At 38.1% G+C, this 11,852-nt stretch overlaps 1 non-coding gene across 1 annotated transcript; it reads left to right on the forward strand.

The window, feature by feature from the left end:
* Positions 1 to 3,077: 3,077 nt before the first annotated feature.
* On the forward strand, positions 3,078 to 3,185 carry LOC148573386 (small nucleolar RNA R71). Its single transcript, XR_015906537.1, has one exon. It is a non-coding gene; the product is annotated as a small nucleolar RNA R71 (small nucleolar RNA).
* Positions 3,186 to 11,852: the final 8,667 nt, after the last annotated feature.

Raw genomic sequence — 11,852 nt, forward strand, 5'->3', positions numbered from 1 at the left:
TGATTTTTCAGATTATCAAATAACATGTCTCCTGTTCATCATTCTTTCAAGAGCCAACATATTTAACATTCATAAACAACAACTTCAAAAGACATATGCACTGTTCAAGCATACATTCAGAAAACAAAAAGTATTGTCACCACATCAATATAATTAAACTAAGTTCAAGGATAAATTCGAAACTCATGTACTTCTTGTTCTTTTGTAATTAAAACAGTTTTCATTTAAGAGAGGTGATGGATTCATATTCACTACTTTAAGGCATAGAAACTTAGATACTAATGATCATGTAATAAGACACAAACATGAATAAACATTTAACATAAAAAAATGAAAAAAAAAACAGAAAATTTAAGAACAAGGAATGAGTCCACCTTAGTGATGGTGGCGTTTTCTTCTTGAGGAATCAATGATGTCCTTGAGCTCTTCTATGTCTCTTTCTTGTCTTTATTGCACCTCCCTCATTGCTCTTTGATCTTCTCTAATTTCATGGAGGATGATGGAGTGCTCTTGGTGTTCCACCCTTAGTTGCTCCCAATAATTGTGTGGAGGAAAATGTATCCCCTGAGGTATCTCAGAGATCTCTTGATTTGCAGTCAAATGTTCTACCACTGAGCTATAGACCCTTGAAATGAATCTCTCCATCTCCTATGACTTGGAGGTGGAAGCTTTTGTCTTCTCTTTTCTCTTTCTAGAGGTTTCTCTGGCCTTAGGTGCCATCAATGGTTATGGAAAAACAAAAAAAGCTATGCTTTTACCACACCAAACTTAGAATATTGCTCGCCCTTGAGCAAAAGAAGAAAGAATAGTAGAAGAAGAAGAAGATATGGAGGTGAGTTGATGGTTTGAATTTGAGTGGGTGGGTGTAGGTGGGTTGTATGATGGTTTTAGGAGAGTAATGGATGTGAGTGGTGAAGGGTTCTTGGGAAAGGGTGATATAGGATTATGAGGAGGTAAGGTGAGTGGAGGTATGTGGAGATCCTGTGGGGTCCACAGATCCTGAGGTATCAAGGATTTGCATCCCTGCACCAATTAGGCATGTAAAACACCTTTGCATGCAATTCTGGCATTTAAACGCCGAACTGATGCTTGTTTTGGGCGTTCAACGCCCAGATGTAGCATGTTTCTGGCATTGAACGCCAGCTCCATGCTTGTTTCTGGCGTTCAGCGCTAGCTCCATGCTCTGTTCTAGCATTGAACGCCAGCCAGATGCTCCTTACTGGCGTTTAAACGCCAGTAAGTCCTTCCTCCAGGGTGTGATTTTCCTTCTGCTGTTTTTTTATTCTTTTTTTAATTTTTGTAATTATTTTGTGACTCCACATGATCATGAACCTAATAAAACATGAAAGAACAATAAAAATAAAAATAAAATTAGATAAATAAAAATTGGGTTGCCTCCTAACAAGCGCTTCTTTAATGTCAATAGCTTGACAGTGGGCTCTCATGGAGCCTCACAGATGTTTAGAGCATTGTTGAGACTTCCCAACACCAAACTTAGAGTTTGATTGTGGGGGCTTTGTATGACTCTGTTTTGAGAGAAGCTTACTGTGCCTCTTTTCCATGTTAACAGAAGGATGACCTTGAGTTTTAAACACAAGGGAGTCCTCATTCAATTGAAGGACTAGTTCACCTCTGTTAACATCAATCACAGCTCTTGCTGTGGCTAGGAAGGGTCTTCCAAGGATGATGGATTCATCCTCATCCTTCCCAGTATCTAGGATTATGAAATCAGCAGGAATGTAAAGGCCTTCAACCTTTACTAACACGTCCTCTACCTGACCATAAGCCTCTTTTCTTGAATTGTCTGCCATCTCTAATGAGATTCTAGCAGCTTGCACCTCAAAGATTTTCAGTTTCTCCATTACAGAGAGTGGCATGAGGTTTATTCCTGACCCAAGGTCACATAGAGCCTTCTCAAAGGTCATGGTGCCTATGGTACAAGGTATTAAGAACTTTCCAGGATCCTGTTTCTTCTGAGGCAATCTCAGTTGATCCAATGCATTTAGTTCATTGGTGAATAGGGGAGGTTCATCTCCCCAAGTCTCTTTACCAAATAGATTGGCATTCAGCTTCATGATTGCACCTAGGTACTTGGCAACTTGCTCTTCAGTGACATCCTCATTCTCTTCAGAAGAAGAATATTCATCAGAGCTCATGAATGGCATAAGGAGGTTTAATGGAATCTCTATGGTCTCTAGATGAGCCTCAGATTCCTTTGGTTCCTCAGAGGAAAACTCCTTGTTGATCACTGGACATCCCAGGAGGTCTTCCTCCTTGGGATTCACGTCCTCCCCTTCCTCCTTGGATTCGGCCATGATGGTCATTTCAATGGCCTTGCACTCTCCTTTTGGATTTTCTTCTGTATTGCTTGGGAGAGTACTAGGAGGGATTTCAATGATCCTTTTACTCAGCTGGCCCACTTGTGCCTCCAAATTTCTAATTGAGGACCTTGTTTCATTCATGAAACTTACAGTGGCCTTGGATAGATCAGAGACTAAGTTTGCTAAATTAGAGGTATTTTGTTCAGAGTTCCCTGTCTGTTGCTGAGAAGATGATGGAAAAGGTTTACTACTGTTAAACCTGTTTCTTCCACCATTATTAAAGCCTTGTTGAGACTTTTGTTGATCCTTCCATGAGAGATTTGGGTGATTTCTCCATGAGAGATTATAGGTGTTTCCATATGGTTCACCCATGTAATTCACCTCTGCTATTGCAGGGTTTTCAGGATCATAAGCTTCTTCTTCAGAAGATGCCTCTTGAGTACTGTTGGATGCAGCTTGCATTCCATTCAGACTCTGAGAAATCATATTGACTTGCTGAGTCAATATTTTATTCTGAGCTAATATGGCATTCAGAGTATCAATTTCAAGAACTCCCTTCTTCATAGGCATCCCATTACTTACAGGATTCCTCTCAGAAGTGTACATGAACTGGTTATTAGCAACCATGTCAATGAGTTCTTGAGCTTCTGCAGGCATTTTCTTTAGGTGAATGGATCTACCTGCAAAAGTATCCAATAACATCTTAGCTAATTTAGACAGACCATCATAGAATATATCCAGGATGGTCCATTCTGAAAGCATGTCAGAAGGACACTTTTTGGTCAGTTGCTTGTATCTCTCCCAAGCTTCATAGAGGGATTCACCTTCCTTCTGTCTGAAGGTTTGAATATCAACTCTAAGCTTACTCAGCTTTTGAGGAGGAAAGAACTTGGCTAAGAAAGTCGTGACCAGCTTATCCCAAGAGTTCAGGCTATCTTTGGGTTGAGAGTCCAACCACACTCTAGCTCTGTCTCTTACAGCAAACGGGAAAAGCATGAGCCTGTAGACTTCAGGATCCACTCCATTAGTCTTAACAGTATCACAGATCTGCAAGAATTCAGTTAAGAACTGAAAAGGATCTTCAGATGGAAGTCCATGAAACTTGCAGTTTTGCTGCATCAGAGAAACTAATTGAGGTTTAAGCTCAAAATTGTTTGCTCCAATGGTAGGGATGGAGATGCTTCTTCCATGTAAATTGGAATTAAGTGCAGTAAAGTCACCAAGCATCCTCCTTGCATTATTATTATTTTCGGCTGCCATATCCTCTTCTTGTTCGAAAATTCCTGTAAGGTTGTCTCTGGATTGTTATATTTTAGCTTCTCTTAGTTTCCTCTTCAGAGTCCTTTCAGGTTCAGGGTCTGCTTCAACAAGAATGTTCTTGTCCTTACTCCTGCTCATATGAAAAAGAAGGGAACAGAAAAATAATAATAATAGGGATCCTTTTTACCCAAGTATAGAGGTTCCCCTGTGTGAGTAGAAGAAGAAAAGAATGTAATGTAAAGAAGGGAAGAAGAGAAAATTCGAACACAGATGGAAGAGGGGGTTCGAATTTGGGTGAGATGAAGTGTTAGTAGATGAATAAATAAATAGAAGGAGATGAGAGAGAAAGAGGATTTTCGAAAATAAAATTTTGAAAAGGGGTTAGTGATTTTCGAAAATTAGGAAAAAAATTAAAATTAAAATTAAAAATTGAAACAATTAATTAATTAAAAAGAATTTTTTTAAAAAGAGGGAAGATATTTTTGAAAATTAGAGAGAGAGAGTTAGTTAGGTAGTTTTGAAAAAGATAAGAAACAAACAAAAAGTCAATTAGTTAGTTGAAAAAGATTTGAAAATCAATTTTGAAAAGATAAGAAGATAAGAAGTTAGAAAAGATATTTTTTTTTAAAAAGATATGATTAAAAAGATATAATTTTGAAAAAGATAAGATAAAAAGATATTTTTGAAAAGATATGATTGAAATTAGTTTTGAAAAAGATTTGAATTTTAAATTCACAATTAATGACTTGATTCACAAGAAATCATAAGATATGATTCTAGAACTTAAAGTTTGAATCTTTCTTAACAAGTAAGTAACAAACTTGAAATTTTTGAATCAAAACATTAATTGTTGATGATATTTTCGAAAATATGATATAAAATTAAGAAAAAGATTTTTGAAAAATATTTTTAAAATTTTCGAAAATAAATAAGAAAAATAAAAAAGATATGATTTTTGAAAATGATTTTGAAAAAGATAAGATTTTCAAATTGAAAATTTGATTTGACTCATAAGAAACAACTAGATTTTAAAAATTTTTGAAAAAGTCAATCCAAATTTTCGAAATTTATGAGTGAAAAAGGGGAAGATATTTTTTTGATTTTTGAATTAATGATGAAAGAGAAAAACATGAAAATGATGTAATGCATGAAAATTTTGGATCAAAACAATGAATGCATGCAAGAGTGCTATGAATGTCAAGATGAACACCAAGAACACTTTGAAGATCATGATGAACATCAAGAACTTATTTTTGAAAATTTTATATGCAAAGAAAACATGCAAGACACCAAACTTAGAAATCTTTCATGTTCAGACAATATGAATGCAAAAATGCACATGAAAAACAAGAAAAGACACAAAACAAGAAAACATCAAGATCAAACAAGAAGATTTACCAAGAACAACTTGAAGATCATGAAGAACACTATGAATGTATGAATTTTCGAAAAATGCAAAATGAATATGCAATTGACACTAAACTTACAATTTGACTCAAGACTCAAACAAGAAACATGAAATATTTTTTATTTTTATGATTTTCTAATTTTTTTGTATTTTTCGAAAATTAATTTGAAAAAGAAAAATAAGGATTCCAAAATTTTTAATTTGAATTCCAGGAATCTTGCATTCTTAGTTTAAAGCTTCAGTCCAGGAATTAGACATGGCTCACTAGCCAGCCAAGCTTTCAATGAAAGCTCCGGTCCAAAATACTAGACATGGCCAATGGCCAGCCAAGCTTTAAGTGACAAATCAAGCATACAGCAGCTGATGGATTAGCAACAACTAGCTTGCTCTTGATAATGTTGGGTTGGAAGTCCCAGTCCAAAAGAATTTAGACATGGCTTTGCAGCCAGCCAGGCTTCACATGCTTCATGAAACTCTAGAATTCATTCTTAAAAATTCTGAAGAACATAAATTTTTTTTTTTGAAAAGAAAATGAAAAGAAAGTTACCCAATCTGAGCAACAAGATGAACCGTCAGTTGTCCAAACTCAAAACAATCCCCGGCAACGGCGCCAAAAACTTGGTATGCGAAATTGTTACTCTGAGGTTGTAAAATTTGTTGTTCGTTCTCTCCCTGGCAATGGCACCAATAACTGGTGCACAATACCATGGTCTAAACATAACTTCACAACTTCGCACAACTAACCAGCAAGTGCACTGGGTCGTCCAAGTAATAAAACCTTACGTGAGTAAGGGTCGATCCCACGGAGATTGTCGGTATAAAGCAAGCTATGGTCACCTTGTAAATCTCAGTCAGGCGGATATCAAATAGTTATGGAGTTTTCGAAAATAAATAATAAATAAATAGAAAATAAAGATAGAAACACTTATGTAATTCATTGGTGGGAGTTTCAGATAAGCGTATAGAGATACTTTTGTTCTTCTGAACTTTTGCTTTCCTACTGTCTTCATCCAATCAGTCCTACTCCTTTCCATGGCAAGCTTTCTGTAAGGGCATCACCGTTGTCAATGGCTACATCCCATCCTCTCTGTGAAAATGGTCCAAATGCTCTGTCACGACATGGCTAATCATCTGGAGGTTCTCGATCATACTGGAATAGGATTTACTATCCTTTTGCGTCTGTCACTATGCCCAGCACTCGCGAGTTTGAAGTTCGTCACAGTCATTCAATCCCTGAATCCTACTCAGAATACCACATACAAGGTTTAGACTTTTCGGACTCTCATGAATGCCACCATCAATCTAGCTTATACCACGAAGATTCTGATTAAGAGATCCAAGAGATATTCATTCAATCTAAGGTGGAACGGAAGTGGTTGTCAGGCACGTGTTCGTGGGGGAATGATGATGATTGTCACGTTCATCACATTCATGTTGGAGTACGAATGAATATCTTAGAAGCAGAATAAGTTGAATTGAATAAAAAACAGTAGTACTTTGAAAATACATAAGTGATGAAGGTTCAGGCATGGCCGAGAGGCCAGCCCCCAAACGTGATCAATATGATCCAAAGATGAACTAAAAATCATAAGATGTCTAATACAATAGTAAAAAGTCCTATTTATACTAAACTAGTTACTAGGTTTTACAGAGATAAGTAATTGATGCATAAATCCACTTCCGGGGCCCACTTGGTGTGTGCTTGGGCTGAGCTTGAAGTTTACACATAGAGAGGTCATTCTTGGAGTTGAACGCCAGTTTGTAACGTGTTTCTGGCATTCAACTCTGGTTCGTGATGTTTTTCTGGCGTTTAACTACAGACTGCAGCGTAGAACTGGCGTTCAATGCCCTTTTGTGTCATCTAAACTCGGCCGAAGTATGGACTATTATATATTGCTGGAAAGCCCTGGATGTCTACTTTTCAACGCAATTGGAAGCGTGCAATTTTGAGTTCTGTAGCTCCAGAAAATCCACTTTGAGTGCAAGGAGGTCAGAATCCAACAGCATCAGCAGTCCTTCTTCAACCTCTGAATTTGATTTTTGCTCAAGACCCTCAATTTCAGCCAGAAAATACCTGAAATCATAGAAAAATACACAAACTCATAGTAAAGTCTAGAAATGTGAATTTAACATAAAAACTAATAAAAACATCCCTAAAAGTAACTAGATCCTACTAAAAACATACTAAAAACAATGCCAAAAAGCGTATAAATTATCCGCTCATCATAAGGCCTGTCATCTGCCCATAGAACTGAAGCATAAGGCCTACTGGGCAACTAGATTCTTAAACTTTGATGCCAAATTAGCTGGAGAAAAAAGATTGCTCCAGCTGAATGAGCTAGAGGAATTCAGACTCACTGCTTTCGAAAATGCCAAGCTTTACAAAGAGAAAGCAAAAAGATGGCATGACAGAAAGCTGTCATCTAGAGTCTTTGAACTAGTACAGATAGTTCTATTGTTTAACTCTAGGCTCAGGCTATTCCCCGGGAAACTGAAATCCCGGTGGAGGGGACCATATGTGATTACAAGTGTGTCACCATATGGCTATGTGGAGCTTCAAGATATTGATTCTGATAAGAGGTTCACTGTTAATGGACAGAGAATCAAGCATTATCTTGAAGGAAATGTTGAGCAAGAGTGCTCAAGGCTGAGGCTAGATTAAAAGATCAGCAAGGTCCAGCTAAAGATAATAAAGAAGCGCTTGTTGGGAGGCAACTCAATGTTATTTAACTATATCTATTTAGTTTGCATTGCTATTTTATGTTTTCTGTAGGTTGATGATCATGTGAAGTCACAAAAACTACTGAAAAATCAAAAACAGAATGAAAAAATAGCTCACCTTGGAGGAAGAGTTTACTGGCGTTTAAACGCCAGTAAGAAGCAACAAACTGGCATTTAACGCCAGAAAGAAGCATCAAGCTAGCGTTAAACGCTAGAAACAAGCACCAGACTGGCGTTTAATGCCAGAACAGAGCATGGAAGTGGTGTTAAACGCCAGAAACAGGCTACATTTGGGCGTTTAACGCCAAAAACAAGCAGCAAGCTGGCGTTTAACGCCAGACATGCATGCTAATAAGGGCATTTTACACGCCTAATTGGAGTAGGGATGTTAAGTCCTTGACCCCACTGGATCTGTGGATCCCACAGGATCCCCACCTACCCCACCTCTTCTTCTCTCCTCTTCACACCTTTCCATAACACTCTTCCACAAATACCCTTCACCAATTACCTCATTCTCTCTTCCCCATTACCTCTTCACCACTCTCACCTCCCAAACCCACCCACACATGGCCGAACCACTCACCTCCCTCCATCTCCTTCATTTTCTTCTTCTTCTACTACCTTCTTCCTTCTTTTTCTCGAGGACGAGCAAACCTTTTAAGTTTGGTGTGGTAAAAGCATTGCTTTTTGTTTTTCCATAACCATTTATGACACCTAAGGCCGGAGAAACCTCTAGAAAGAAGAAAGGGAAGACAAAAGCTTCTACCTCCGAGTCATGGGAGATGGAGAGATTCATCTCAAGGGTCCATAGCTCAGTAGTAGAGCATTTGACTGCACAACAAGAGAGCCCACTCATGGACCTCAACAAGAGCTATGAGGGAGGAGCAACAAAGAGAAGGAAGAGACATAGAGGAGCTCAAGAGCACCATTGGTTCTTCAAGAAGAGGAAGACGTCACCCTCACTAAGGTGGACCCATTCCTTAATTTCCTTGTTCTTATTTTCTGTTTTTCGTTTACTATGCTTCATGTTTATTTATGTTTGTGTCTTTACTATATGATCATTAGTATTTAAGTGTCTATGCCTTAAAGTTATGAATGTCCTATGAATCCATCACCTCTCTTAAATGAAAAATGTTCTAAAAAACAAAAGAACAAGAAGTACAGGGCTTCGAATTCATCCTTGAAACTAGTTTAATTATTTTGATGTGGTGACAATACTTTTTATTTTCTGAATGAATGCTTGAACAGTGCATATGTCTTTTGAAATTGTTGTTTATGAATGTTAAATATGTTGGCTCTTGAAAGAATAAGGAAAAAGGAGAAATGCTATTTGATAATCTGAAAAATCATAAAAATGATTCTTGAAGCAAGAAAAAGCAGTGAATACAAAAGCTTGTGAAAAAAAAAAGAGAGAAAGAAAAAGAAAAAGCAAGCAGAAAAAGCCAAGAGCTCTTTAAACCAAAAGGCAAGAGAAAAAAGCCAATAGCCCTTAAAACTAAAAAGCAAGGGTAATAAAAAGGATCCAAGGCTTTGAGCATCAGTGGATAGGAGGGCCTAAAGGAATAAAATCCTGGCCTAAGCGGCTAAACCAAGCTGTCCCTAACCATGTGCTTATGGCATGAAGGTGTCAAGTGAAAACTTGAGACTGAGCGATTAAAGTCAAGGTCCAAAGCAAAAAAAGAGTGTGCTTAAGAATCCTGGACAGCTCTAATTGGAGACTTTAGCAAAGCTGAGTCACAATCTTAAAAGGTTCACTCAGTTATGTGTCTGTGACATTTATGTATCTAGTGGTAATACTGGAAATCAAAGTGCTTAGGGCTACGGCCAAGACTCATAAAGTAGCTGTGTTCAAGAATCAACATACTAAACTAGGAGAATCAATAACACTATCTGAATTCTATGTTCCTATAGATGCCAATCATTCTGAACTTCAATGGATAAAGTGAGATGCCAAAACTATTCAAGAGGCAAAAAGCTACTAGTCCCGCTCATCTGATTGGAGCTAAGTTTCATTGATATTTTGGAATTTATAGTATATTCTCTTCTTTTTATACTATTTGATTTTCAATTTTTTGGGGACAAGCAACAATTTAAGTTTGGTGTTGTGATGAGTGGATAATTTATACGCTTTTTGGCATTGTTTTTACATAGTTTTTAGTATGATTTGATTAGTTTTTAGTATATTTTTATTAGTTTTTAAATAAAAATCACATTTCTGGACTTTACTATGAGTTTGTATATTTTTCTGTGATTTCAGGTATTTTCTGGCTGAAATTAAGGGACCTGAACAAAAATCTGATTCAGAGGCTGAAAAAGGACTGCAGATGTTGTTGGATTCTGACCTCCCTGCACTCAAAATGGATTTTCTGGAGCTACAGAAGTCCAAATGGCACGCTCTTAATTGTGTTGGAAAGTAGACATCCAGAGCTTTCCAGCAATATATAATAGTCCATATTTTGTCCGAGTTTAGATGACGCAAACTGACGTTCAACGCCAGTTCTCTGCCCTATTCTGGCGTTAAACGCCAGAAACAGGTTAGAAGTTGGAGTTAAACGCCCAAAACAGGTTACAACCTGGCGTTTAACTCCAGAAACAGCATAGGCACGTGTAAAGCTCAAGTCTCAGTCCCAGCACACACCAAGTGGGTCCCGGAAGTAGATTTCTGCATTATCTATCATAGTTTACTCATTTTCTGTAAACATAGGTTACTAATTTAGTATTTAAACAACTTTTAGAGATCTATTCTATACCTCATGACATTTTAGATCTGAACTTTGTACTCTTTGATGGCATGAGTCTCTAAACTCCATTGTTGGGGGTGAGGAGCTCTGCTGTGTCTCGATGAATTAATGCAATTATTTCTGTTTTTTATTCAAACACGCTTGTTTCTATCTAAGATGTTCATTCGCACTTCAATATGATGGATGTGATGATCCGTGACATTCATCACCATTCTCAACCTATGAACGCGTGCCTGACAACCACCTCCGTTCTACCTTCGATTGAATGAGTATCTCTTGGATTCCTTAATCAGAATCTTCGTGGTATAAGCTAGAATCCATTGGCAGCATTTTTGAGAATCCGGAAAGTCTAAACCTTGTCTGTGGTATTCCGAGTAGGATTTAGGGATTGAATGAATGTGACGAGCTTCAAACTCACAAGGGTTGGGCGTAGTGACAGACGCAAAAGGATCAATGGATCTTATTCCAGCATGAGTGAGAACCGACAGATGATTAGCCATGTGGTGACAGCGCACCTGGACCATTTTCACTGAGAGGACGGATGGTAGCCATTGACAACGGTGATCCACCAACACACAGTTTGCCATAGGAGGAACCTTGCGTGCGTGAAGAAGAAGACAGGGGAAAAGCAGAGATTCAGAAGGCAAAGCATCTCTAAAACTCCAACATATTCTCCATTACTGCATAATAAGTACTATTTAATTTATGCTTTTTACTCTTCATAAATATAATCACTCTTATCATTGATTTCCTGACTAAGAATTACAAGATAACCATAGCTTGCTTCAAGCCGACAATCTCCGTGGGATCGACCCTTACTCACGTAAGGTATTACTTGGACGACCCAGTGCACTTGCTGGTTAGTGGTACGAGTTGTGAAAAGTGTGATTCACAATTCGTGCACCACTGCTCCTTAGGGGGCGTTGAACACCTAGACTGCTCCCTGTCTGGCGTTCAACGCCAGCAATGTATGGCCCCTCTTGGGCGTTGGACACCCAGAATGCTCCTATTCTAGCGTTCAACGCCAATGATGCCTCCCTTAGGGGCGTTTAACGCCCTTCCTCTCTCCCTTTCTGGTGTTCAACGCCAGCTCCTTGCTCTTCTATCGGCGTTGAACGCCCAGAGTATTCCTTCTCTGGTGCTCAACGCCATCAAGAGACTCTCCCTAAGGTGGTTTGTTTTCACTTCTGAGTGTCTATATCTCTGTTCTAAGTGCTGCACATAATTACAAACGTCAAAAATCAAAGGAAAAACTATGAAAATAAACTAAAATGAACTCGAATGAAAGCAAACAAAAGAAAGAAAAATGAAAGTACTCTGGTCATGGTTGGGTTGCCTCCCAACAAGCACTTTTTAACCGTCATTAGCTTGACGGACAGCTCCTTCATGGAGGTAGATAGG

Source organism: Arachis ipaensis, chromosome B2 (assembly GCF_059453495.1).
Source record: "Arachis ipaensis isolate K30076 ecotype BB chromosome B2, ASM5945349v1, whole genome shotgun sequence".
In the NCBI taxonomy this organism is placed as follows: Eukaryota; Viridiplantae; Streptophyta; class Magnoliopsida; order Fabales; family Fabaceae; genus Arachis; species Arachis ipaensis.